This window comes from Cynocephalus volans, chromosome 9 (genome assembly GCF_027409185.1).
Source record: "Cynocephalus volans isolate mCynVol1 chromosome 9, mCynVol1.pri, whole genome shotgun sequence".
Classification (NCBI taxonomy): domain Eukaryota; kingdom Metazoa; phylum Chordata; class Mammalia; order Dermoptera; family Cynocephalidae; genus Cynocephalus; species Cynocephalus volans.
Genome location: NC_084468.1, coordinates 76047491 through 76070818, shown reverse-complemented (window position 1 = coordinate 76070818; position 23328 = coordinate 76047491). Strand labels below are relative to the sequence as shown.

Genomic DNA, 23328 nt, shown 5'->3' with positions numbered 1-23328 from the left:
GGCTGGCACCCATATAGGGTTGGGCTCGTTGAAAGGAAAAATACATCCAAACCCTCTGCCCATAGTTAAGAGTGGTCGGGGCCTCACACCTGAACGGCAGGATGTGGGGATTGGGTTGACCAGTGTTTTTGGAAAGCAGTTGTTGGCTCATGTTTTGGAAAATTTTAAATATTTAAGGTAAATAATGCCATTCCTAACTGTTGGTGGGGGCTAATAATTCCCCCTTTTTGTTTTAAAAGTTGGTTCTTTAGATTCTGATGGTGATTTTCTATTATGGCTTGTCCCTGAGGATTGTAAGGGATGCCAGAGGAGTGGTGTATGTTCCAAGTAGATACATGAAAATATATTTTAATTTTCCAAATGCTGGAAAATGAGTGATATCAGTTTGTCATAAAATATTAGATTTGAGCCCCCTAGGGTTTATACCAGGGGGTTGTAAAGGTGGTACCTGTAAATACGGGATGCAAGATTTACAGGTATGAACAATTCTTTTTAACTGTGAAACTGGGATTTGTGGGAATCGGGCTTGAAGCCCTCTCCAGTTAACATGAATTAAGGCATGAAAATCAGATGCACACTGTGTGGTGTAAACATTGGTGCCTGTGGAAGATATTTTGTCTGCCAGGGCATTTCCTGAAGAAAGGAACCCAGGCAGCCCTTGGTGCCCCCTTAAATGGTGCACATAAATAGGTTGGTTTATCATTAGTGGTGTGATAGGGTTGTTGTCCAGTCGGATATGAGAATTGAGCAACACAGGCAATAAATTTACAACATATAAACTATCAGAGAACAAATTCATGGGGTCTGGAACTTCTTTTTAAGCCATCATAATTGCCAATAATTCTTTATATTGTGCGGACCCATCGCAAGGTTGAAAACTCTTTTTTGGTGGGGGGTTATGTTGAAATGTTTGAGGCTGATAAATTATAATTGCAGCTCCTGCTTTCCCACCGTCTGTGAATATATTATATCCATCGGTTAAAGGATGGTTGGAAAACAAATGTGGGTCCTCCCAATTTAACCGGTTGAATGATGATACCCACTTGTGAACTCCATAATGGCAGTCAATAAGGCCCCAAAACCCTTCTAATGCCAGTGCCAGTCAACCATTGTTTCTGCTAAGCCATGTAAAATCAGACAGTCGATAGGGGACTATTATTTTATCTGGTTCCTTGGTGTAACAGCATATAGCAGTGTCTCTCCCTTTTATAATTAAATCATCTAATTGATCAATAAGGGTGTAAACTTGGGGAGACCCCCTGAGAGAAATATGGATCCATTGGAGGGGCTGCCCTTCCTGTACCAAAACCGCCATTATTGTGGATTGGCTGGCCAGGAGCCATAACTGTAAAGGAATGGTGACACAATACCTGGCTAATTGGGCCCGGTTTAAGTAATTTTGAACTCAAATAAGGGAGTTAATTCCCCTGTGGGGATGGGGATCCAAGATCGAAGCCAATTAATTTCTCCTAAAAGACCCTGTAATTCAGGAAGTGAGTACTCATCCTGACTAGAAAGCTGAGGTTTTAAAGGGCTGGTGCTTTCCAGGGTTAGTTGTGACCCCAGGAACTTAAAAAGAGGTACAACTTGAATTTTATCAGATGAAATGTGAAGGTTTCCCCTACTCAAACAACCTTGTAAAATTTTGTAAATGTTGGCCAACTGATTAGGTGTAGGGGCCCCCAAAATAATATCATCCATATATATATAATGTAACTTCGAAAAGCTGCCTAATAGGCAGCAACAATTGAAATACGTAATTTTGGCAAAAAGAAGGACTATTGGGGCAAAACCATCCATTCATACCATTCGTTGGGCCCTTGGAAGTTGGTAGATAGGACTGAAAAGGCGAATCTTTCGCAATCAAGTGGATGGAGAGGGATGGAAAAAAAGCAGTCCTTGAGATCAATGATCATGAGAAGCAAGTGGCTGGGGATGGCAAGGGCCCAAGTTAGGCCCCGCAAAGGAGTCCCCCATAATAATCATCCGTTTGTTTATCTCTCTAAGATCTTGGAGCATTCTCCATTTTCTGAAGCCTTTTTTATTACAAAAATGGGTGTGTTCCAAGGGCTGACAGAGGGTCGAATGTGTCCCAACCTAAGTTGTTCTTGGATAATATCTCTTAACGCCTGTAGTTTGTGAGAAGGGAGTGGCCACTGCTCCACTCATATTGGAGGTCCATCTCTCCATTTAATCTGGGGGACCAGGGGAGCAGCAGCCTCTAGAATTGGGGGTGAACCCTGATTCTGGGGAGGGGTTGTTGAGCTCGCATTTTGTAATTAGGGTGACAGCGGGTGTTGAACTGTTGTTGGTATTCTTCCTTATCTAAAAGCTCATCATAAAAGCCCTTATGATCAGAGGTGATGTAAGCATCTGCCTGGCCAAGGACATCTTGTCCTAAAAGATTAGCATTAAGTCTGGAAGCAATGAGGGGCTTCACCTCCCCAGTCGTGCCATCTGCACTTTCCATTTTAACCATCCTTTTGTTTCAAAAGATGGTGTTTCACCTCCTACCCTGAGGATTTGAGGCCCAGGGACAACATCCCAGCTAGCAGGCACTTCCTCTTGGCAGAGGACAGTTCGATGTGCCCCTGTATCAATTAAGCATCGGAACCTTTTACCCTCGATGATGATGTCCATTTTTGGCCTTACTTCAGGGACTATAGGGACTGTCCAATTATCCCTGGGCCCTTTTGGCTGGTTACTTTTATGACCCCGTTGGGGTGACGGGGCTAGGGGTTGCCCCTGGCTTAGTTTTAAGGATTGCCATCTTTGTCAAATTTGGACCTACAGTCCTTTTTCCAATGTAACCCTTTTTTACATCAGGGGCAAGGTGTGGTAGGGGATTTTTTGCCTTTAGCCTTGGGACATTGGCTTTTTTTTTTTTTAAGATTTTTTTTTTTTTTTAAAGATGACTGGTAAGGGGATCTTAACCCTTGACTTGGTGTTGTCAGCACCACGCTCACCCAGTGAGCAAACCGGCCATCCCTATATGGGATCCGAACCCATGGCCTTGGTGTTATCAGCACCGCACTCTCCCGAGTGAGCCACAGGCCGGCCCCAAGCTTTTTAAATGACCTTGTCTTCCGCAACCAAAACATTGTCCCTTGAAAGGTGGGGAAGTATTGTTTCCTGAGGGGATCAGGGTGGTAAACGCCTTGAAGCCTTCGGTTAAGTTTTGTGTCTGAGCCTGCAAGGCTGTGGATAAAGTCCTGGCTTGAAAATGTTGACTCCCTACCACCTTGGAAGCAATAACCCACTTCTCCATGGATCGGTCCCTTAAGGCTGCTCAAGCCAACTTATGATCAGTGGTCATTCCATCCCATACAAGCATCTTAACAAACTGATCTCTGAGTGGGCTGGGGGGGGGAATTTTCTCTGTATATTTAGCTCTACCCTAACAATAAGGGAAGGGAGGTCTTCATTGGGCCTCCGGGTTATTCCAGCAATTGGGGCTCCGTGGGCCCTCTGTGACCTTTGCCCAGGAAGCTAAGGCAGCAGCCCTGACCTGGTCTTGGTAAGGAGGCAGGATTGCCGCCTGTTGGATTCCTGTACTATATTGATCTGCAGTTCTGGACAACATGCCAAAGGTAACTGGGATGACAGGATTGGCTGCTTGATTCCTTTCTGCTTGGGCATGGCACTCCTCTGTATAAAAGGCACAGAACTTAATAAACAAGTTTGGGCCTTACATAACATCTTCCAGTCCTGAGTGGTGCAGGGCTGATGGGCTAGTCCCTGAAGGATAGTTTCTGCCCAAGGAAAATTAGGGCCATCCTTGGCAACAGCCTTTTTTAGTTCTTTTAAATCCTGGGCTTCCCAAGGTTCCCCAGATTAACATTAACAGGGTAATTCCCCATGGCCAAAAACTAAAAAGGAGAAGACAGAGAAAGAAACGAAAGTAAAAGGAAAGACATGACCTTGAGGCAGTTGGTACTCACCCCGATAGCAGATTTCTCTTGAACGTTGTCCTTCTTTCTGAAGCTCTGCACTGCAGGTCTCTTCATCATCTGTCTTTCAGGATCGTGCGGCATTTTTGGCCATCCCAGTGGAAAGGAAAACGTGAAAGTGGTATGAGGCACGGTCCTCACATGGGGCACCAGCTGTTGGGCATCTACGGCAGCCTCACAGGACCCCAACAGGTTTTTCCTTTCCCTAGAGGGTTGGGGCCAAAGGGATTGCCCTTTTCTCCCCCCCAGGACACAGGGCAAAAAAAGATTCCAAGAGATGGGTGAGCACACCGCTGCTCTCCCAGATAGGGAACAAACACACACACACGCAGCGGGGGTTCTGTCAGGCAGTTCCATTTATTGTAACACAAAAGATCATATTTATATGCTTACCAGGTGGGGATTTCCAAGCTTAGGCCAATCCTTGAAAAGGTCAAATGTGCACGTGCCTTGCCTCTCTATGCTTAGCCCTCCCCCTTAAGTTCCCTTGGGCGCCACCTTTTATCCATTTAGCCCATCTGTTGTTTTTGCTTAGAAAAAGGGCGCGGTCCCATACTAACTGGCCAGCCTTCTCCTCCCATCTCTTTTATCATTGTCGTCATTCATTTCACTTATACACAATTGCATGTGTACGCACACACATATATATGCATGCATAATCAGTACACCATTATTATCTTGAACAAATTGTTATCTATTAGACCAATTAAGAATAAAAAAGAAAAAGTTCTGATTTACCTGTACTTATTCCTTCTCTGATGTTCTTCCTTTCTTTACGTGGATTTGATTTTCTGACCTTATCAATTTTCTCTCTGAAGAACTTCTTTTAACATTTCTTGCGAGGCAGGTCTACTGACAACAAATTCCCTCAATGTTTGTTTGTCTGAGAAATCTTTATTTCTTCTTTACTTTTCAGATTTTTTCTTTTCTTTTCTTTTCTTTTCTTTTTTTTTTTTTTGGCAGCTGGCCTATATGGGGATCCAAACCCTTGATCTTGATGTTATAACATTGTGCTCCAACCAACTGAGCTAACTGGCCAGTAATTTCTCCTTTCCTTTCGAAGGATCATTTCATAAGAAACAGAATTCTAGGTTGGTGGGTTTTTCCACCAACACTTTAAGTATACTGCATTTTCTCCTTGCTTGCATGGTTTCTGAGAAGTCAGAGGTAATTCTTATCTTCACTTCACTAAGCTGCTTTTTTTCCTCTCTGTCTTTCAAGGTTTTTTCTATACTTTGTTATTCTGCTGTTGCATATAAAATACTTATGTGTAGTTTATCTGGCATTTATCATGCCTGGTGTTCTCTGGCCTTTCTGGATCTCTAGTTTGGTATCTGCCATTAATTTTGGAATAAATTCTCAGCCATAATTGCTTCAAATATTGCTTTTTTCCCTTCTCTGTTTCTTCTCCTTGTATTCCCATTATGTGTATTTTATACCTTTTGTAGTTGTCTCACAGTTCTTGGATATTTTTGCTCCCTTTTTATCAGCCTTTTTTCCCCATACTTTTTAGTTTCTGTTGTCACATCCTAAAGCTCAGAGACTTTTTCCTCAGTTGTGTCCACTCTACTTATAGGCTTATCAATTGCATTCTTCATTTCTGTTATAGTGTTCTTGATTTCTAGCATTTCTTTCATTTTCTTTCTTTTGATTTTCATCTCTCTGCTTACACTGCCCATCTGTTTTTGCATGCTATCTACTTTATCTATTAGAGCCCTTAGAGTATTAATCATAATTGGGAATTTTAAAATTCCCAGCCATAATTTCAACATTCCTGTGTCTGATTCTAATACTTGGTTTGTTTCTTCAGATTGTGATTTTTGCCTTTTAGTATGCTTTGTAATTTTTTTTTTTTTTTGGCAGCTGGCTGGTATGGGGGTCTGAACCTTTGACCTTGGTGTTACCAGCATCGTACTGTCCCAAGTGAACTAAGTGGCCAGCCCCCCTGCCTTGTAATTTATTTTGTTGAAAGCCGGACATGATGTACTGGGTAAAAGGAACTCTGGTAGATAGGTCTTTAGTGACATGGTGATAAGTAGTAGGGGGAAGGGAGGAAGCATTCTACAGTCCTACAGTTAGGTCTCTGTCCTATAGTGAGCCTGTGCCTCTAGGCCATGAACACACTTCTCCAACCTTAGATGGGACAGGATGGCTGGAGGGGCCTGGAGTTGGGTATTTCCTTCTCCTAGTCATTTAGAAGCTGATAAAAGACCAATAGGTTAGGCTCTGGTAAAATAGTTTTCTTAAAGTTTTTCTTAAGGGTGGACCTTGATAAGAAGAACAGAATGTTCTGGTATATATAAAAATGGCTAGGGCCGGCCTGTGGCTCACTCGGCAGAGTGCGGTGCTGATAACACCAAGGCCACGGGTTCAGATCCTATATAGGGATGGCCGGTTTGCTCACTGGTTGAGCGTGGTGCTGACAACACCAAGCTAAGGGTTGAGATCCCCTTACCGGTCATCTTTTAAAAAAAAATACATATATATATATATATATAAATGGCTACTTTTCCCCTCCCTTGACTGGATGCTGGAGGGGATTTTTCTTGGATCTTCACTTTGAGAACTGGTAGAGCTTCAGTAGTAGAACCCACAAAAGTGGTGAGCCCCTTAAAGATTTTTGTTTTGTTTTGGCACTGGTTAGTGTAGAGATCTGGGAACCCTTGACATTAGTGTTATGAACAGCATGCCCTAACCAAGTGAGGAAACTAGCCAGTCCTCTCCTTAAAGTTTTTAACTCACAGATTTGTCCATTCTTTGCCTCCAGCAATTTGTCAATTACAGCTGAGGTTTCCCTACCCCAGCACTAGTTCCCATGAGGGTTTTTCTACTAGGGCATTTCTGTTCCAATAAGTTGTGATTCTCTATTTACCTGTCTCTCCAATTGACCTTTTTGGGGGGGGGAGGGGAGGACAGAAAGCTGGCTGGTATGGGGATCCAAACCCTTGAGCTGGTGTTATCAGCACCATGCTCTAACCAACTGAGTTAACTGGCCAGCCCTACTGTTCCAATTTTTAGAGCAGTGGATTGCTATGTATTCTCACTTCTCTATTTTACAGTTTCTTCAGCTTTTTACTTATTAGAATGCAGTGACTTCCAAGCTTCCTACATGACTGACCAGAAACTGGAAGTCTACTCATATGGTTTTAAATGCCAATTTCTTTTAAAAAAAAGAAAAGAAAAGAAAAGAAAAGAAAAGCCAATTTCTGTCCTCAATAGCCATGGCAAACACATTTTTTTGTCTGTTTTGATGTCTGAATTAGTTGTTGAATGATAAGTTGCTGACTAAGCAGCAGTACTTATTAGGGTACTTCAAAAAGTTTGTGGAAAAGTGGGATTAAAAGAATACAAATCTTCCCATGAACTTTTTAAAGGCCCTTCATGGGTAAGATCAATCTAGTTAAGAAGCTGGGCCTGGGGGCCAGAAACTGGATCTTTTTGGTGTACTTGTTCTGACGAAGCTCAAAGTTGCTGATTCATAATTAAACTCACAAGAAATTGAGGTATGAATCAGAATGGTAACTAACTGGTTTTCTTATGGGACATTTCTTTCTATGGCTCAAGTCTTCTACAAAGGCACTTCCAGGTATCAGTAAAGCAGATGCACTTGGACTTTTTTATCAAGTAATAAAAAATCTTTGTATGAGCTGTCTCTATCCATGACATAGAACTACTCTTTGGCACCTGAAGGTTTCATATTGCCCTGATCCAATGTTAAAAGTGTAGTTAAGTTTTCTCAGATTCTGATAATTGTGATTAACAATGATAGACACCATTTATGGGATGGTTATTCTGTGCTAAGAACTATGCTAAGCAATTAACCCTCACAAAATCTTTGGAGATAAAGGTAATTACACTTTGGTAGATTAGGAAGTTTAAGTAATTTAGTCAAAGTCATTGTCCAGGTTAGTAAAACACAGAGGCAGGATGAAATGCAGAGTTCTCTGGGCCAATGATATACTATAAGGACTCTGTCTTCTAGTGTCTATATAGACCAAACAACCCTTGTGTTAACACATTCTTTATTCTGATAGGCTATAATTAGGTAAAACTAGTTATAAATGATTCAGTTTTAGCTTTGGCCAGTTAATAAAGGTAACTGTGATAAATTTTCCATGAAATTTTGTAATCTAGAATATTTTATTTATTTATTTATTTATTATTTTTATTTTTTTGGCAGCTGGCCAGTATGGGGATCTGAACTTTTGACATTGGTGTTACCAAAACCACACTCTAACCAACTGAGCTGAGTGGCCAGCCCTTAGAATATTTTATATATATAAAAGAAGTGTAGAGAATATTGAAATAAGTACTTATGTACCCACATGAGGATTTGTAAGCATTAACATCAGTCTATTTTCTACAAAGAGATTCTTTTAAAATATAAATAAAGAAGGCCGGCCCGTGGCTCACTCGGTAGAGTGCGGTGCTGATAACACAAAGGCCACGGGTTCGGATCCTGTATGGGGATGGCCGGTTTGCTCACTGGCTGAGCGTGGTGCTGACAACACCAAGCTAAGGGTTGAGATCCCCTTACCGGTCTTCTTTAAAAAAAAAAAAAAAAAAAAAAAATATATATATATATATATATATATATATAAATCAAGAAAAAAAATTTAAAAATGAAAAATGAGAAAAAACAAATAAGATATAAATCAATCAGGTCATTTTTCCTTCTCAAATCCCTTTTTTTTTTTTTTTTTTTTTAATTTCTAAATATACATTTATTTAGCTCCAGACACTCTTCTTCTTTTTTTTTTTTTTAAATTTTATTTTCTCGATATACATTGTGGCTGATTATTGCTCCCCATCACCAAAACCTCCCTCCCTCCCTCCCCCCCAACAATGTCCTTTCTGTTTGCTTGTCGTATCAACTTCAAGTAATTGTGGTTGTTATATCTTCTTCCCCCCCCCCCGGTTTTGTGTGTGTGTGTGTGTGAATTTATATATTAATTTTTAGCTCCCACCAATAAGTGAGAACATGTGGTATTTCTCGTTCTGTGCCTGACTTGTTTCACTTAATATAATTCTCTCGAGGTCCATCCATGTTGTTGCAAATGGCAGTATTTCATTCGTTTTTATAGCTGAGTAGTATTCCATTGTGTAGATGTACCACATTTTCCGTATCCACTCATCCGATGATGGACATTTGGGCTGGTTCCAACTCTTGGCTATTGTAAAGAGTGCTGTGATGAACACTGGAGAACAGGTATACTTTCGACTTGATGATTTCCATTCCTCTGGGTATATTCCCAAGAGTGGGATAGCTGGGTAGTATGGTAGATCTATCTGCAGTTGTTTGAGGAACCTCCATACCATTTTCCATAGAGGCTGCACCATTTTGCAGTCCCACCAACAATGTATGAGAGTTCCTTTTTCTCCGCAACCTCGCCAGCATTTATCGTTCAGAGTCTTTTGGATTTTAGCCATCCTAACTGGGGTTAGGTGGTATCTCAGTGTGGTTTTGATTTGCATTTCCCGGATGCTGAGTGATGTTGAGCATCTTTGATGGCTTCCCACATCTAAGTAAAAAGTCAAAGTCCCACTTAGCCACCCGACCCTATACCACCTGCCTCTTCGTTTGCCCTCACCCATCTGCTACCATTCTCCCTCCCATTATTGGTACCCGCACCACAGTGAACTTGCTATGCCTTCGAGATGCCAGGCACTTTTCTATCTCAAAGCCTTGGTGCCTACAACTCCCCCCATCTGAAGCATTCTTTTTTCTTTTTTGGCAGCTGACCAGTATGGGTGAACCATTCTTATCTTGGGCTTAAGTTTAGCTATAAGACAGTGGTATAAATAATTTAGATATTTATTTATCTTTCATGCTCAAGAAATCCAGAGGCAATTATTCCAAAGATAGTAACTCCATGTTTTCAAGATTCTAAGCTCCTTCTACTTTGTTGCTTCGCCATGTATGGCTTCCATTCTCAAAGTCATTGCACAGTCCAAGACAGACAGCTACAGAAGCTCCGGTCCTCATGCTTGGATTCCAGCCAGCAGGAAAGAGGAAGGGCCAAGAGCTCTCTCTGTTTCTATGAAGTGTCAGGTGAAGAGGAAATGGAACATCTGATATTTTTTCTTAAATGTCTTTTGAAATTAAACTTTGCTGTATGAAGTAAAATCTCATCTACCTTCATTGCAGCCTTAGAGGACACTACTCAGGTATTGTTTTCTTTTTTTTTTTTTTTTTTTTTTAAAAAAGATGACCGGTAAAGGGATCTTAACCCTTGACTTGGTGTTGTCAGCACCAAGCTCACCCAGTAAGCAAACCGGCCATCCCTATATAGGATCCGAACCCATGGCCTTGGTGTTATCAGCACCACACTCTCCCGAGTGAGCCACAGGCCGGCCCCTCAGGTATTGTTTTCAATTGAACTTGTTTTTAATCAGCCTAGTAGTAAAAATGTTTTTGAGCTTGATCTTTTTGTCCACATATGACCCAGGAAAATTCAGGTATTTTTTGTAATAGCAACAGAAACCTTTTATTTTTTTTATTTATTTGTTTTTTTAAAGATGACCGGTAAGGGGATCTCAACCCTTGGCTTGGTGTTGTCAGCACCACGCTCAGCCAGTGAGCAAACCGGCCATCCCTATATGGGATCCGAACCCGTGGCCTTGGTGTTATCAGCACCACACTCTCCCGAGTGAGCCACGGGCCGGCCTAACAGAAACCTTTTAAAAAATTAAAAATAGTTGCATAACCCCAATATATAAAAAAGAATTATATATTTATTGATATAAGTACTTTACATGCTAAAATTTGTAACATTTACTCATTAGGAAGTTAGTCAATGAAAACTGAGAGTAATTTTGATTAGCATAAAAATGTTGTGAAAAGGGTATATGAATTATAGTTATAGTAAGCCTCTGAAAGAAATTTTTTTCTAGGAGCTGGCCGGTGACTCACTTGGGAGAGTGTGGTGCTGATAACACCAAGGCTGCAGGTTAAGATCCCATTACAGGTCATCTTTTAAAAAAACAAAAAAAAGAAATTTCTTTCTGCATTTGTTTTAGTTGTACATCATTGAAAAAGTCTGAATCATGGCCTAGCAGTCAGAAATAGTTACAGGTTTTTGTATTGCTTTGTTCATCTTACAATTTTATGATTCTCTCTGATGAAAAGAGATGACAAAAGATTTATTCTGAGAAACATATAAAAATAATACGTTAAAAAATAGGTTTCCAATATGCTAAATTTTAGTATATATAGTGCACGAGAGGCCATAGTGAATATGTTTTTGTACAATTTATTAAATTTTTAAATAAATAAATAATTATATACCTCTATATTTAGAAGGGGCACATTGTTGTTTATCGGCTTTTTTTTTGTTTGTTTTCTTACTCTTGTTTTTTGGCAGTTGGCAGGTATAGGGATCAATCCCCGGACCTTGGTGTTTTGGTGTTATTGGCACCACACTCTGACCTATTCAGCTAACCTGCCAGCTCCTCTCTCCTAGCTTTTTCTTTGGCAGCTGACTGGTTCAAGGATTGAACTCTGGACTTTGTTGTTATCAGCACCATGTGCTAACCAATTGAGCTAACTGGCCAGCCCAAATTTAGATCCAATATATTCCACCCTTTTTAAGTCCAACGAATTTTAGTAAATATATAGAGCTGAATAATCGTTACCAATCCAATTGTAGGACGTTTCTATCACCTCAGAAAGATTCCTCACGCACATTTGCAGTCCTTCCCCTTTCCCATTTGTCAAAGAACAAAATTGCAACAAATTTAGTTTGAAAATCTCAGTTGTCAGGGCTGGCCTGTGGCTCACTTGGGAGAGCATGGTGCTGACAACACCAAGTCAAGGGTTAAGGTCCCCTTACCAGTCAGGTCATCTTTTTTAAAAATAGAAAAGATTGTCTTTGTTTTTTTTTTCTTTTTTCTTTTTTTTTTTTTGGCAGCTGGCCAGTATGGGGATACAAACCTGTGAACTTGGTGTTGTAAGGCTGTGCTCTGAGCAACTGAGCTAACCAGCCAACTCTCAACTGTCTTTACTTTTAACTCTAGAATTGGGCAACACTTCATTCCATAAAATAGAATAAGTATTCCAATAAGCTGAGCAGAAGAGGTTGGCTTTATAGACAGAAGGGCTGAACAAAGCGGAAATAAGAACAAAGAACGAATTGGTCATTTCAAAGTTATTTTCCTTGTAAGGTGGGGACAGGGAGACAGAAAAATAGAAAAATAACTGATTGTTTAACATCAGGTTACTTTTTTTTTTTTTTTTTGTAAAGATTAAAACAGAGGGAACTTCAAATCTGGCCTGTTTGGGAAATTAGGCTGTTATCTCTGTCTCCTGATTCTTTGGAAGATCAGATAATAAATGTTTGGGTTTGGTGATGTGGAACTTTTAGTGTGGGTGATTTCATTTTGATTTTTAGTCTGGTCTGTGGGGTCCTAGTGCAGGAACTTATTCCAGAACAATAGCCTCCTATAATTTTGATTGACCACATCCAAGCCCCAGATGACTTTCTAACTATAAAGATTGCCTCTCTAGGCATTTTGTTAAAAGGAATCCTATACATTTTTTGTCTGTCTTCTTTTACTTAGCATGTTTTTGGGCTTCATTTATCTTGTAGCATAAATCAGTACTTCATTTATTTTTATTGTTGAATAGGATCCTATTGTATGAATATACCACATTTTGCTCATCTACTTAACAGCTGATGGGTTTTCAGGTTTCCAATTTTAGGTTGTTATGAATAATGCCACTGTCAACATTTGCTTACAGGCCTTTGTGTAAATATATGTTGTTATTTCCTTTTTATTTTTATTTTTTAAAGGTGACCAGTGGGCCAGCCTGTGGCTCACTCGGGAGAGTGCGGTGCTGATAACACCAAGGCCAAGGAAGGGTTCAGATCCCATATAGGGATGGCCGGTTTGCTCACTGGGTGAGCGTGGTGCTGACAACACCAAGTCAAGGGTCAAGATCCCCTTACTGGTCATCTTTAAAAAAAAAAAAAAAAAAAAGGTGACCAGTAAGGGGATCTTAACTCTTAACTTGGTGTTGTTAGCACCATGCTCTCCCAAGTGAGCTAACCGGCCATCCCTGTATAGGGATCCGAACCCATGGCCTTGGTGTTATCAGCCCCACAATCTGCCAAGTGAGCCACAGGCCGGCCCATATGTTGTTATTTCTCTTGGACAGATCCCTAGGAGTGATTTGCTGATTCATATATTAAATTTGTTTGTTTTTTAAAACAAACTTCCAAACTGTTTTCCAGGTAATTTTACCATTTCACATCTCCACCAGCAATGTATGAGGGTTCCAGTTTCTCCACAACCTTTCACCAACACTTACAATTGTCTCTTTTTTATTATAGTCATTTTAGTGAGTATAAAGTGGTATCTGGTGGTTTTAATTTGACTAACGGCATTGAACATCTTTTCATGCACTTATTGGCTATACTTATATCTTTGGTGAAATGTCTATTTACATTTTTTCCCATTGTTAAACTGAGTTATTTGTCTTCTTGGTATTGAGTTGTAATGGTTCTTTATATATTCTGGACAAATTGTTCCTCTATCCTGTACATTTTTTTAAAAAGGCATGTGCAGGGCCGGCCCGTGGCTCACTCGGGAGAGTGCGGTGCTGATAGCACCAGGACCACAGGTTTGGATCCTATATAGGGATGGCTGGTTAGCTCACTGGGTGAGCGTGGTGCTGACAACACCAAGTCAAGGGTTAAGATCCCCTTACTGGTCATCTTTTTGAAAAAAAAAAGGCATGTGCAATATTTACATTTTTAAATTAGTTTGCAGAATGGAACCAAAATGTGTACATGTTACTTATTTTTATTTTTCGGAAAAAAATCCATGCTATGGATACAAGTTATTTATCAGATATTTAATTTGCAAATATTTTTTCTTAGTCTGTGGTTATCTTTTCATTTTCTTGTGGTTAAAATGTATTTTAAAATATTATTTACATAAAAGGTTTGTGGAGTCTCTGAAGCCTCTGTTGAGTACCCTAGGATTTGTAGAACACAGTTTGAAATCTATTGCAAGTGAGCATTTCAGTGATATTTAAACTCAGCAAGCTGAGTAACTCATCTTCAGTAGAATTGTGGATCAGTGGAGTTGGAAGGGACCTAGTTTTGTGATAAACTTCTGCATGTTTGAGTGGCTTTACTGCAATTCCTGTATACAAGGTTTTATGGAGCATTGGAAATACCATTGGGATTTGAGGACAGAGACATGGGGACTGGTGAGTTCAGTGATAGCAATAGTATAAAGTGAGAAAGTCAGTGTGTTTTTTTTTTTAAAGATGACCAGTAAGGGTATCTTAACCCTTGGCTTGGTGTTATCAGCACCACTCTCAGCCAGTGAGCTAACCGGCCATCCCTATATAGGATCCGAACTGTGGCCTTGGTGTTATCAGCACCACACTCTCCCGAGTGAGCCTTGGGCTGGCCGAAAAGTCAATGTTTTCTGATAGGACTAGGATTTTATTTGTTGGCTGAAGATAAAGAAGATTAGATATCAAAGAAGAGGAAGAACTATGAATTCTGTTAGAAACCAGACTTTAATAATAAAAATCCACCTCAAAAGCTGTTTGGTGTTTTAAAATGAACAAAAACAATAACAAACAAAACCTCATGTGATTAGGGTCCTTTTGTGGTTCACAAGCATGATTGGGTTTTCATGCTATTGTGTGAGATATGCCTCCTTCTAAACTTTGTGATAATGTCAGGGGAATTACACTGTGTTCCTTATGTAAGGGGTGACTTTGCACATTTACCTCAAATCATCCTTCCTTTGCATTTATGATTTATGTACATTTCTTTTTGTACTCATATAACCCTTGAAACTAACCACACTCATTTATTTGTTTAACAATTTATTATGCCCTTTTATGATAAAACAAAACACTCAACTAGGAATGAAAGAAGGCTGGCTCACTAGCTGAGTTGCTTAGAGCACTGATAACACAGGTCAAAGGTTTGAATCCCCTTACTGGCCAGCTGCCAAATTAAACAAACAAACAAAAAAAAGGTGTGTGGGTTGATTTCTGGATTCTCTATTCTATTCCATTGATTAGTGTATCTGTTTTTATGCCAGTACCATGCTGTTTTGGTTCTTATAGCTTTCTAGTATGGTTTACAGTCAGGTGGTGTCATGCCTCCAGCTTTATTTTTTTTTGCTCAGAATTGCTTCGGTTATGTGTGGTCTTTTGTTATTCCATATAAATGTCTGGATAGTTTTTTCCATTTCTAAGAAAAATGTCATTGGAATTGTGATGGGGATTGCATTGAATTTGTATATCACTTTGGGTAGTATGGACATTTTCACTATGTTGATTCTTCCAATCCAAGAGCATGGGATATCTTTCCCTCTTCTTGTATCCTCTCTAATTTCTCTCAGCAGTGGTTTGTAGTTCTTGTTATAGAGATTTTTCACCTCCTTGGTTAACTCAATTCCTAAGTATTTTATTTTTTTGGTGGCTATTGTAAATGGGCAAGCTTTCTTGATTTCTCTTTCTGCATGCTCACTATTGGAGAATAGAAATGCTACTGATTTTTGTGTGTTGATTTTGTATCCTGCTACTTTGCTGAAATCATTTATCAACTCCAAGAGTTTTTTTGTAGAGTCTTTAGGCTGTTTGATATATAGGATCATGTCATCTGCAAACAGGGACAGCTTGGTTTCATCTTTTCCTATCTGGATGCCCTTTATTTCTTTCTCTTCTCTGATTGCTCTGGCTAGTACTTCCAACACTATATTGAATAGGAGTGGTGAGAGTGGGCATCCTTGTCTAGTTCCTGTTCTGAAAGGAAAAGCTTTCATTTTTTAAAAAAATTTATTTATTTATTTTTTAATTATTTTTTTTAACTTTATTAATGGTTGATTATTGTGGCCCATTACCGAAACCTCCCTTCCTCCTCCCTCTCCCCCCTTGAAAGGAAAAGCTTTCAGCTTTTCCTCATTTTACATGATATTGGCAGTGGGTTTATCATATATGGCTTTAATTATGTTGAGATACTTTCCATCTATACCTAACTTATAGAGAGTCTTTATCATGAAGGAGTGTTGAATTTTATCAAATGCTTTTTCAGCATCTATAGAGATAATCGTGTGGTCCTTTAACTTTATTGATATGGTGTATCACATTTATTGATTTGTGTATGTTGAACCAACCTTGCATCCCTGGGATGAATCCCACTTGATCATGGTGTATAATTTTATATATGTGTTGCTGTATTTTGTTAGCTAGTATTTTATTGAGGATTTTTGCATCTATATTCATCAAGGATATTGGCCTGTAGGTTTCTTTTTTTAGTTATATCTTTACCAAGTCAAAGGGTATACCTGTTCTCCAATGTTCATTGCAGCACTCTTTACAATAGGTAAGAGTTGGAACCAGCCCAAATATCCATCATCAGATAAGTGGATATGGAAAAGGTGGTATATCTACACAATGGAATACTACTCAGCTATAAAAAAGAATGAAATACTGCCATTTGCAACCACATGGATGGACCTAGAGAGACTTATATTAAGTGAAACAAGTCAGGCACAGAAAGAGAAATATCACATGTTCTCACTTATTTGTGGGAGCTAAAAATAAATAAATAAATACACAAATAACCAGGGGAGGGGGAGGGAAGAAGACACAACAATTACAATTCCTTGAAGTTTATACGACAAGAGAACAGATATGAGGTTGTTGGGAGGGAGGGGGGAGAGGGAGGAGGGAGAGAGGCTTGGGTAATGGGCCACAATAATCAACCACATTGTATATTGACAAAATAAAATAATTTTTTTTTTTTTTTAAAGATGACCGGTAAGGGGATCTTAACCCTTGACTTGGTGTTGTCAGCACCATGCTCAGCCAGTGAGCAACCGGCCATCCCTATATGGGATCCGAACCCGTGGCCTTGGTGTTATCAGCACCACACTCTCCCAAGTGAGCCACGGGCCAGCCCGAGGAAGTTTCCTTTTTAAAAAAAGGAAACTTCCTCAGCATGACAAAGACTGTGTATGAAAAGCCCATAGCTAACATCATACTGGATGGTGAAACACCCAAAAGTTTTTCCCCTAAGATCAGGAATGATACAAAAAAAATGAGACAAAAGGAAGGAGACAAAGATGCCTGCTTTTGTCACACATTCAAAGACGTATTGGGGGCTGGCCCGTGGCTCACTCAGGAGAGTGCGGTGCTGATAACACCAAGGCCACGGGTTCAGATCCCTATATAGGGATGGCTGGTTCGCTCACTTGGGAGAGCGTGATGAACATACATAAGGACAGACATCTAAACCAATAAAATAGAGTAGAGAATCCAGAAATAAACCTCTGCATATATGGGCAAAAGATGTTCAACAAGGTTGCCAAGACCATCAAGGAAGGGAAACTGGACATCCATCCACGAAGAATAAAGTTGGGCCCTTCTCTCTCTCTCTCTCTCTCTTTTTTTTTTTGTGAAAAATTATCTGGTTTATTCGAATTTTTGTGATCTCCTTAAGAAACAAATCTGAGTCACTGCAGACCAGCACAGTCCACCAGAACTTTCTGTGATGATGGAAATGTCCTATAACTGTGCTGTCCCTTCATGTGGCCATTTGAGCACTTTGGACCCTTCTTTTATACCACACACAAAAATTACCAACGACCTAATGTAAGAGCTAAAACTGTAAAACTCTTACAAGAAAACATAAGAGAAAATCATTATGACATCGAATTTGGCAATGATTTCTTGGATATGTCACTTGCTTATTTCTCAGGATGTTTTCCCTCTCTGGCATCTATGACTACAATATGCCAATAGCAACCCCAAATGTTTTGACCACCAAAAATGCTCCTGGACATTTCCAAAAATCTTCTGAGGGAGCACTACTGCCCCTAGTTGAAACTACTGCAAGATTCAAACCTTTTTGTGTGTTGTTGATAGCATATTTTCAGAGATGGTATAGAAAACTGTCAGGTAGGGTGTCTTCTCTGCTTGCTGTTCTTAGCACAGATAGTTAAATTGGCTCACTACCACTTTAAAAAACTTAAAAATTCACATTTTTTTCATAAGAACAATATATCTCATTTCAAACAATTCAAACAATGCAGAAAATTTTTAAAAGTGAGTGATAAAAACAATTTGCATTTTGAGCATTGCTCTTGACAAAAAAAACCCTGATCTGATTTGAGGCCGTAATAAATATTTGGAGGCTACATTACATTAAATTAAAAGAGTTGGTAAAAGATGACAAGAGAAAAATATAAAATTATCAGGCAAACAGGAGAGGATAAATAATAGGAAATACTGGTTAATAAGCTGGGCTGGACTAGCCAGTTAGCTCACTTGGGAGAGCATGGTGCTAGTAACACTAAGGTCACGGGATCCACGCAGCCTGTTTTTGCCAGCTGCCAAAAAACAAAAACAAAAACAAAAAAATCATAACAGTTAAACACAAAAATTAGCTCAGTGTTTCTTATTAAAATATAAAAGATTAATTAATTTTCTCATCATTTCTACTATCAATTTATCAAGACAAAATTGAGAGGAATTAAAACATTTATTTATTTATTTATTTATTTTAAAGATGACTGGTAAGAGGATCTTAACCCTTGACTTGGTGTTGTCAGCACCACGCTCTCCCAAGTGAGCCAACCGGCCATCCCTATATAGGGATCCGAACCTGTGGCCTTGGTGTTATCAGCACCGTACTCTCCCAAGTGAACCATGGGCCGGCCTTAAATTTATTTTTTAAGTTTATTAATATATATTTTATTACATTCTGTGATGTTGTTGCAGAGCCATTTGGGGACAGGGAGAAGGGAAGGGGGAAAGAAATAGGGTGGGAGAAGGAGGAAAGAAGAGGGGCAGGGTTGAGGCCTGTGGCACCCCCCTCATTCCCGCAGGAGAGACCAGGGGGCTTCCAGCAGTGGCTTGTTGGTCGTTCCTGGGCTAGTTTTGGGTGTGGCAGGGCGTGGCCAAGGCTCAAGGCCCCCACTCTTGGGACTGGTTGCAGGTGTCGGGGGGTCATGGCTGAGGCCCCCAGCCCTCCTGCCTCCCTAGTTTGGTAGCCCTGGGGACTTCCAGTCCTTCTAGGTGTTACAGGTGTTCTTTGGTGATGTGAGACCTTTTCTAGTAAATATCAAACTTTGTCTCTGGTTGTGGGTATTTCGTTTTTCTTTCAGTTCTGTGTGGGATTATTCACTATTCCCACCACTTAAACTCTGCACTGGAACTAATTCGTTGTCCTTTGCTTACTTCTAAAATGGGGGAGCTTCCTGTAGGGTGAGAGGAATTTTTTACAAGGGTCTTTACATACAGAGCAGTGGAAACAAGACAAAACACCTCACCCCAAGAGAATTAATAGTTTCTCTTCTCTGGTTCCTTATTCTTTTATTCATGTCTTTTATATTACTGTTACATAGTGCTAAGTCGTTTTCATCCCTGTCATGTCTTAGACTTTGAACTTTATTCATTTACTTAAACATTCAGGGAATGGATTCTAGCAATTACCTGGTAGAGTCTGCCTTTCATAAATGCTAATGCTTTTATGGGGGGCATCTGGCTAGTATAAATATCCAAATCCTTGACCTCAGTGTTATAACGCCACACCATAAATGCTTCTTGAGCTAATGACTGAATGAATTCATACGTGAAAAGTCATGATATAAAACCCCAACTTATCACTGTATAGGTAAATGAGTTTATGTAAAAATAAGCAAGTGATCGCTGTGTATGTCTGTGTGGCACCTATTTCTCTACGGGCCTCTGGAGGAGCTCATTGAAAAAAAAAAGATGAGATACATTTGAAGACTTCTGTTTTCAGCAATATTTTAGTGTTAGAGACCCCGAAACCACTCAGCTACATAGTAATTAAAAATGCTTGATAGGGGCCGGCCTGTGGCTCACTCGGGTGAGCGCGGTGCTGACAACACCAAGTCAAGGGTTAAGATCCCCTTACCGGGCCGGCCCGTGGCTCACTCGGGAGAGTGTGGTGCTGATAACACCAAGGCCCCGGGTTCGGATCCCATATAGGGATGACTGGTTGGCTCACTGTGTGAGCATGGTGCTGACAACACCAAGCCAAGGGTTAGGATCCCCTTACTGGTCATCTTTTGAAAAACAAATAAATAAATAAAAATAAAATAAAATAAAATAAAAATGCTTGATAAAATATTAAAATCCACTTTTCAATGATTGGACGAGTCCACCAAGATCAGTAATGGAGCAGGAGCAGAGAACAGGTACCTAAGCTAATCTCTCAAGTCCCTGAGTACCTGAAGTCTACAGTTATTTTCTTATTTTTTAATTTTTTAAATTTTTTTTAAAAGATGACCGGTAAGGGGATCTTAACCCTTGGCTTGGTGTTGTCAGCACCATGCTCAGCCAGTGAGTGAACCGGCCATCCCTATATAGGATCCAAACCCGTGGCCTTGGTGTTATCAGCACCGTACTCTCCCAAGTGAGCCACGGGACGGCCCCTACAGTTATTTTTATGGCCTGAACTTCACTATACAAGGGCACAGGGGACAAGACCTTGAGTTCACACAAAATGGAAGCTTATCTTCATGCATGATGCCTGGATCTGGGAAAGGTATGGGTGACCTAGAAAGAAACTCACCCTGCAAAAGCAGACCATGAGAAAACACTTCCAACTTGGGCTGGGCTATGAATGAAAGTTTTAAAAAGGAGAAAAATGCTTCCCCTGAAAATTTGTAGCCACTGGCCAGATCTTAAGTGGTTGGGACCTGAATCTACATTCTTTGCTTGATTCAAAAACCGCAAGTCTATAAAGGCTTATCAGGATGGGTAATGTTCCCAGGTACCTGAGATTAACAAACACAAACTTTCCTAGGTGAGTGTATCTTCCCTCAGCCCTCAAAGAATTCCTACAGATAGTCAGCCAACAAAAAACTGATAATCAAAAATTATAAAACAGAGACCAAGCAAGCCATAGGTAAAATAACCAGAATCATGAAGACTTTACATATTTTAATGATCACAATTCAAATAAAAAATAATTCTGCTTGAGATGTTTTAAAATATGAAAAAAGGCATTGAAACATGAGCAAGAATAGGAGACTATCAAATGATTGGGTCAATTCAAAAAAGAACAAAATGTTACTTTTAGAAATAAAACCCCTCATGATTGAAATTAAGAATTCAAAGGGATAGAAGATTAAACAACTGTGTAGACAGTTAGTGAACTGAGGAAATTATCCAAGATCCAGCCACAGAGGGAGAAAGATGTGAAAAATATCTGAGGAGTAAGAGATTCGGAGGGTTTGTATTACTATCAGTCTTACAGATTGCTGAGGTTGGACAAGGCCAAGGCAGTAGTTTGACTTACATATGTACTTTCGTTGAGTAACCACCTGATTAGCGAGGCCTGTTACTGAGCAGAGGGCTGTGGAGACACCCCAGGACCGCCGTCGTTTTCATTGGTGTTAGAAACCTTCTCCTCAAAGGCAGCAGGTGAGCCTTGGCACTTCTTAGTCACAGGTCCACTCCAGTGGCTGTCAGTCCCCACCGCCCTCCAAGGGAGGCAAGATGGGCTGGGTACACAGCAAGACTGGAGCTTCCTCACCCATGTGCTGTGGCTCTGACTCAGTATCCCCATCCACGCCACAGGGCCGCACATGCCAGGCAGAGAGGAGCAGCTCTTTCTTCTACCACCTCCACCCGTTCTGCATGTAAGTGCGCAGCCCCCTCAGCCCTGGACTTCCGGCAGGGAGCTGGGCACCCGTTCCCTGTGCTGTGAGTTCCCTTTCTTCAGCCAGACTCCTTACTGCCACTGCCTGTATCCACATTTTTGGATTTCTTTCGTAGGGATTTATTTATCTTTGATTTGAAACTACTGCCTACGCTTTCTTGTTTTTCTTCTTTAATTTTGAGCCATTGTTGCTAAGGGGGATGTTGAAGGGTGAGTGAACTCACTGTACTTTCTCCAAAATTTTTATTTTAGCATTCTTTTTTTTTTTTTTTTTTTTTTACAGAAAATAGTGATGTCATTATTTCTTATCAGCACTAATGCAGAGAGCCCAACTGTGAGCATACACTGTGTACCAGCTGCATGGCCTTGGGCAAGTTGCTTAATCTCACCTTTATCTTCAGTGTGCTTCAGTGTCATCACCTGCAAGGCAGGGATTTAATAGAACCTGCCTAAAGGCATTGTTGCAAAGGTTAAATGAGGTTTAAAAAGAAAAAGAAAAAACTGCAAAGCCTAAAGGTTCTTAGAACACTGCCTGGCAAGTAGCAAGTACTCAATAAATACTAGCTGTTATTCTTGGCATTGAGTAAAAATGGAGATTACCTTATGTTTTCCAAATACACATTATTTTATTTTATCTTTGTTTAACCCTGTGGCATAGGTGTTAATTATCACTTCTAATCTGAGGTAAGAAATGAAGGCACCCATGGTCAAATAAGCAAAAACTGTAGAAATCAGATGAAGGTTGGGTACATCTAGATTGGCTAATAGCCTTGTCATACAGAATAATTAATGCATGTTTCTTAGTCTCATATTAGTGATAGAATAGGGAGGACTAAAATGTAGTTCTAGGTGAGTCCATAAGCTTTTTCTTTGTTGACATTCATCTATTATAACATTAAACATGCCAACCAGATGTGAAAAAATTCTAAGACATTATTTAAGGAATGCTCACACAATGCTCATTACACTTTAACTTTAGTTGCTCTTACAAATAAATTCTTATCGCTAAGGGCTAAAATGTGTATAGAGGTCAGAAATGTGTCATATGGAAGAGGTTGTGAAACTCTTCTCCGTTTTTACAACATGGCAGATCAGGTGAGGTTGAAGAGGCCCCTGAAATATGTAAGATAAACTTAACATTTATTATTTAGTCAACAAGTATTTATCAAGTATTCGTTGTACTCAAGACACTGAGCTAGGTAACATGTAGGAAATACACTGAGGTGTAAGACATGCTTTCTGCTCTCGTAATTTTCATTTTTTTTTTCTTTTTTTTTTAAAGATGACCGGCAAGGGGATCTTAACCCTTGGCTTGGTGTTGTCAGCACTGCACTCTCTCAAGTGAGCCATAGGCTGGCCCATAATTTTCATTTTTGATACTAGAAGATTTTCAGACCTGAAGTCAGAGCTCTAGCTTGTCTTTCACCTTCGATGTCTTATCAGTCACCAGGTACAACCTTTCTTTCAGGCCTCTTTCCTCACCATTTTCTCCCCCATCACTCTAGTGGTCTTTATTTTTTTCATTTTCAGACTGATTTCTGCCTTCCCACATCCCCCTATCCATTCTGCATGTGAACAGATTAACCTTTCTAATTTAATTAATTAATTAATTGATTAATTATTTTTAAGATGACTGGTAAGGGGATCTTAACACTTGACTTGGTGTTGTCAGCACCATGCTCTCCAAAGTGAACTAACCAGCCACCCCT

The 23328-nt window shown here is 39.9% G+C and overlaps 1 protein-coding gene and 1 non-coding gene across 4 annotated transcripts in view; both read left to right on the top strand.

The window, feature by feature from the left end:
* ABCG2 (ATP binding cassette subfamily G member 2 (JR blood group)) overlaps positions 1 to 23328 on the top strand; it is a 112880-nt gene that overhangs the window by 36776 nt on the left and 52776 nt on the right. The window lies entirely within an intron of this gene.
* Positions 14569 to 14670, top strand: LOC134386725 (small nucleolar RNA U13). Its single transcript, XR_010024546.1, has one exon. It is a non-coding gene; the product is annotated as a small nucleolar RNA U13 (small nucleolar RNA).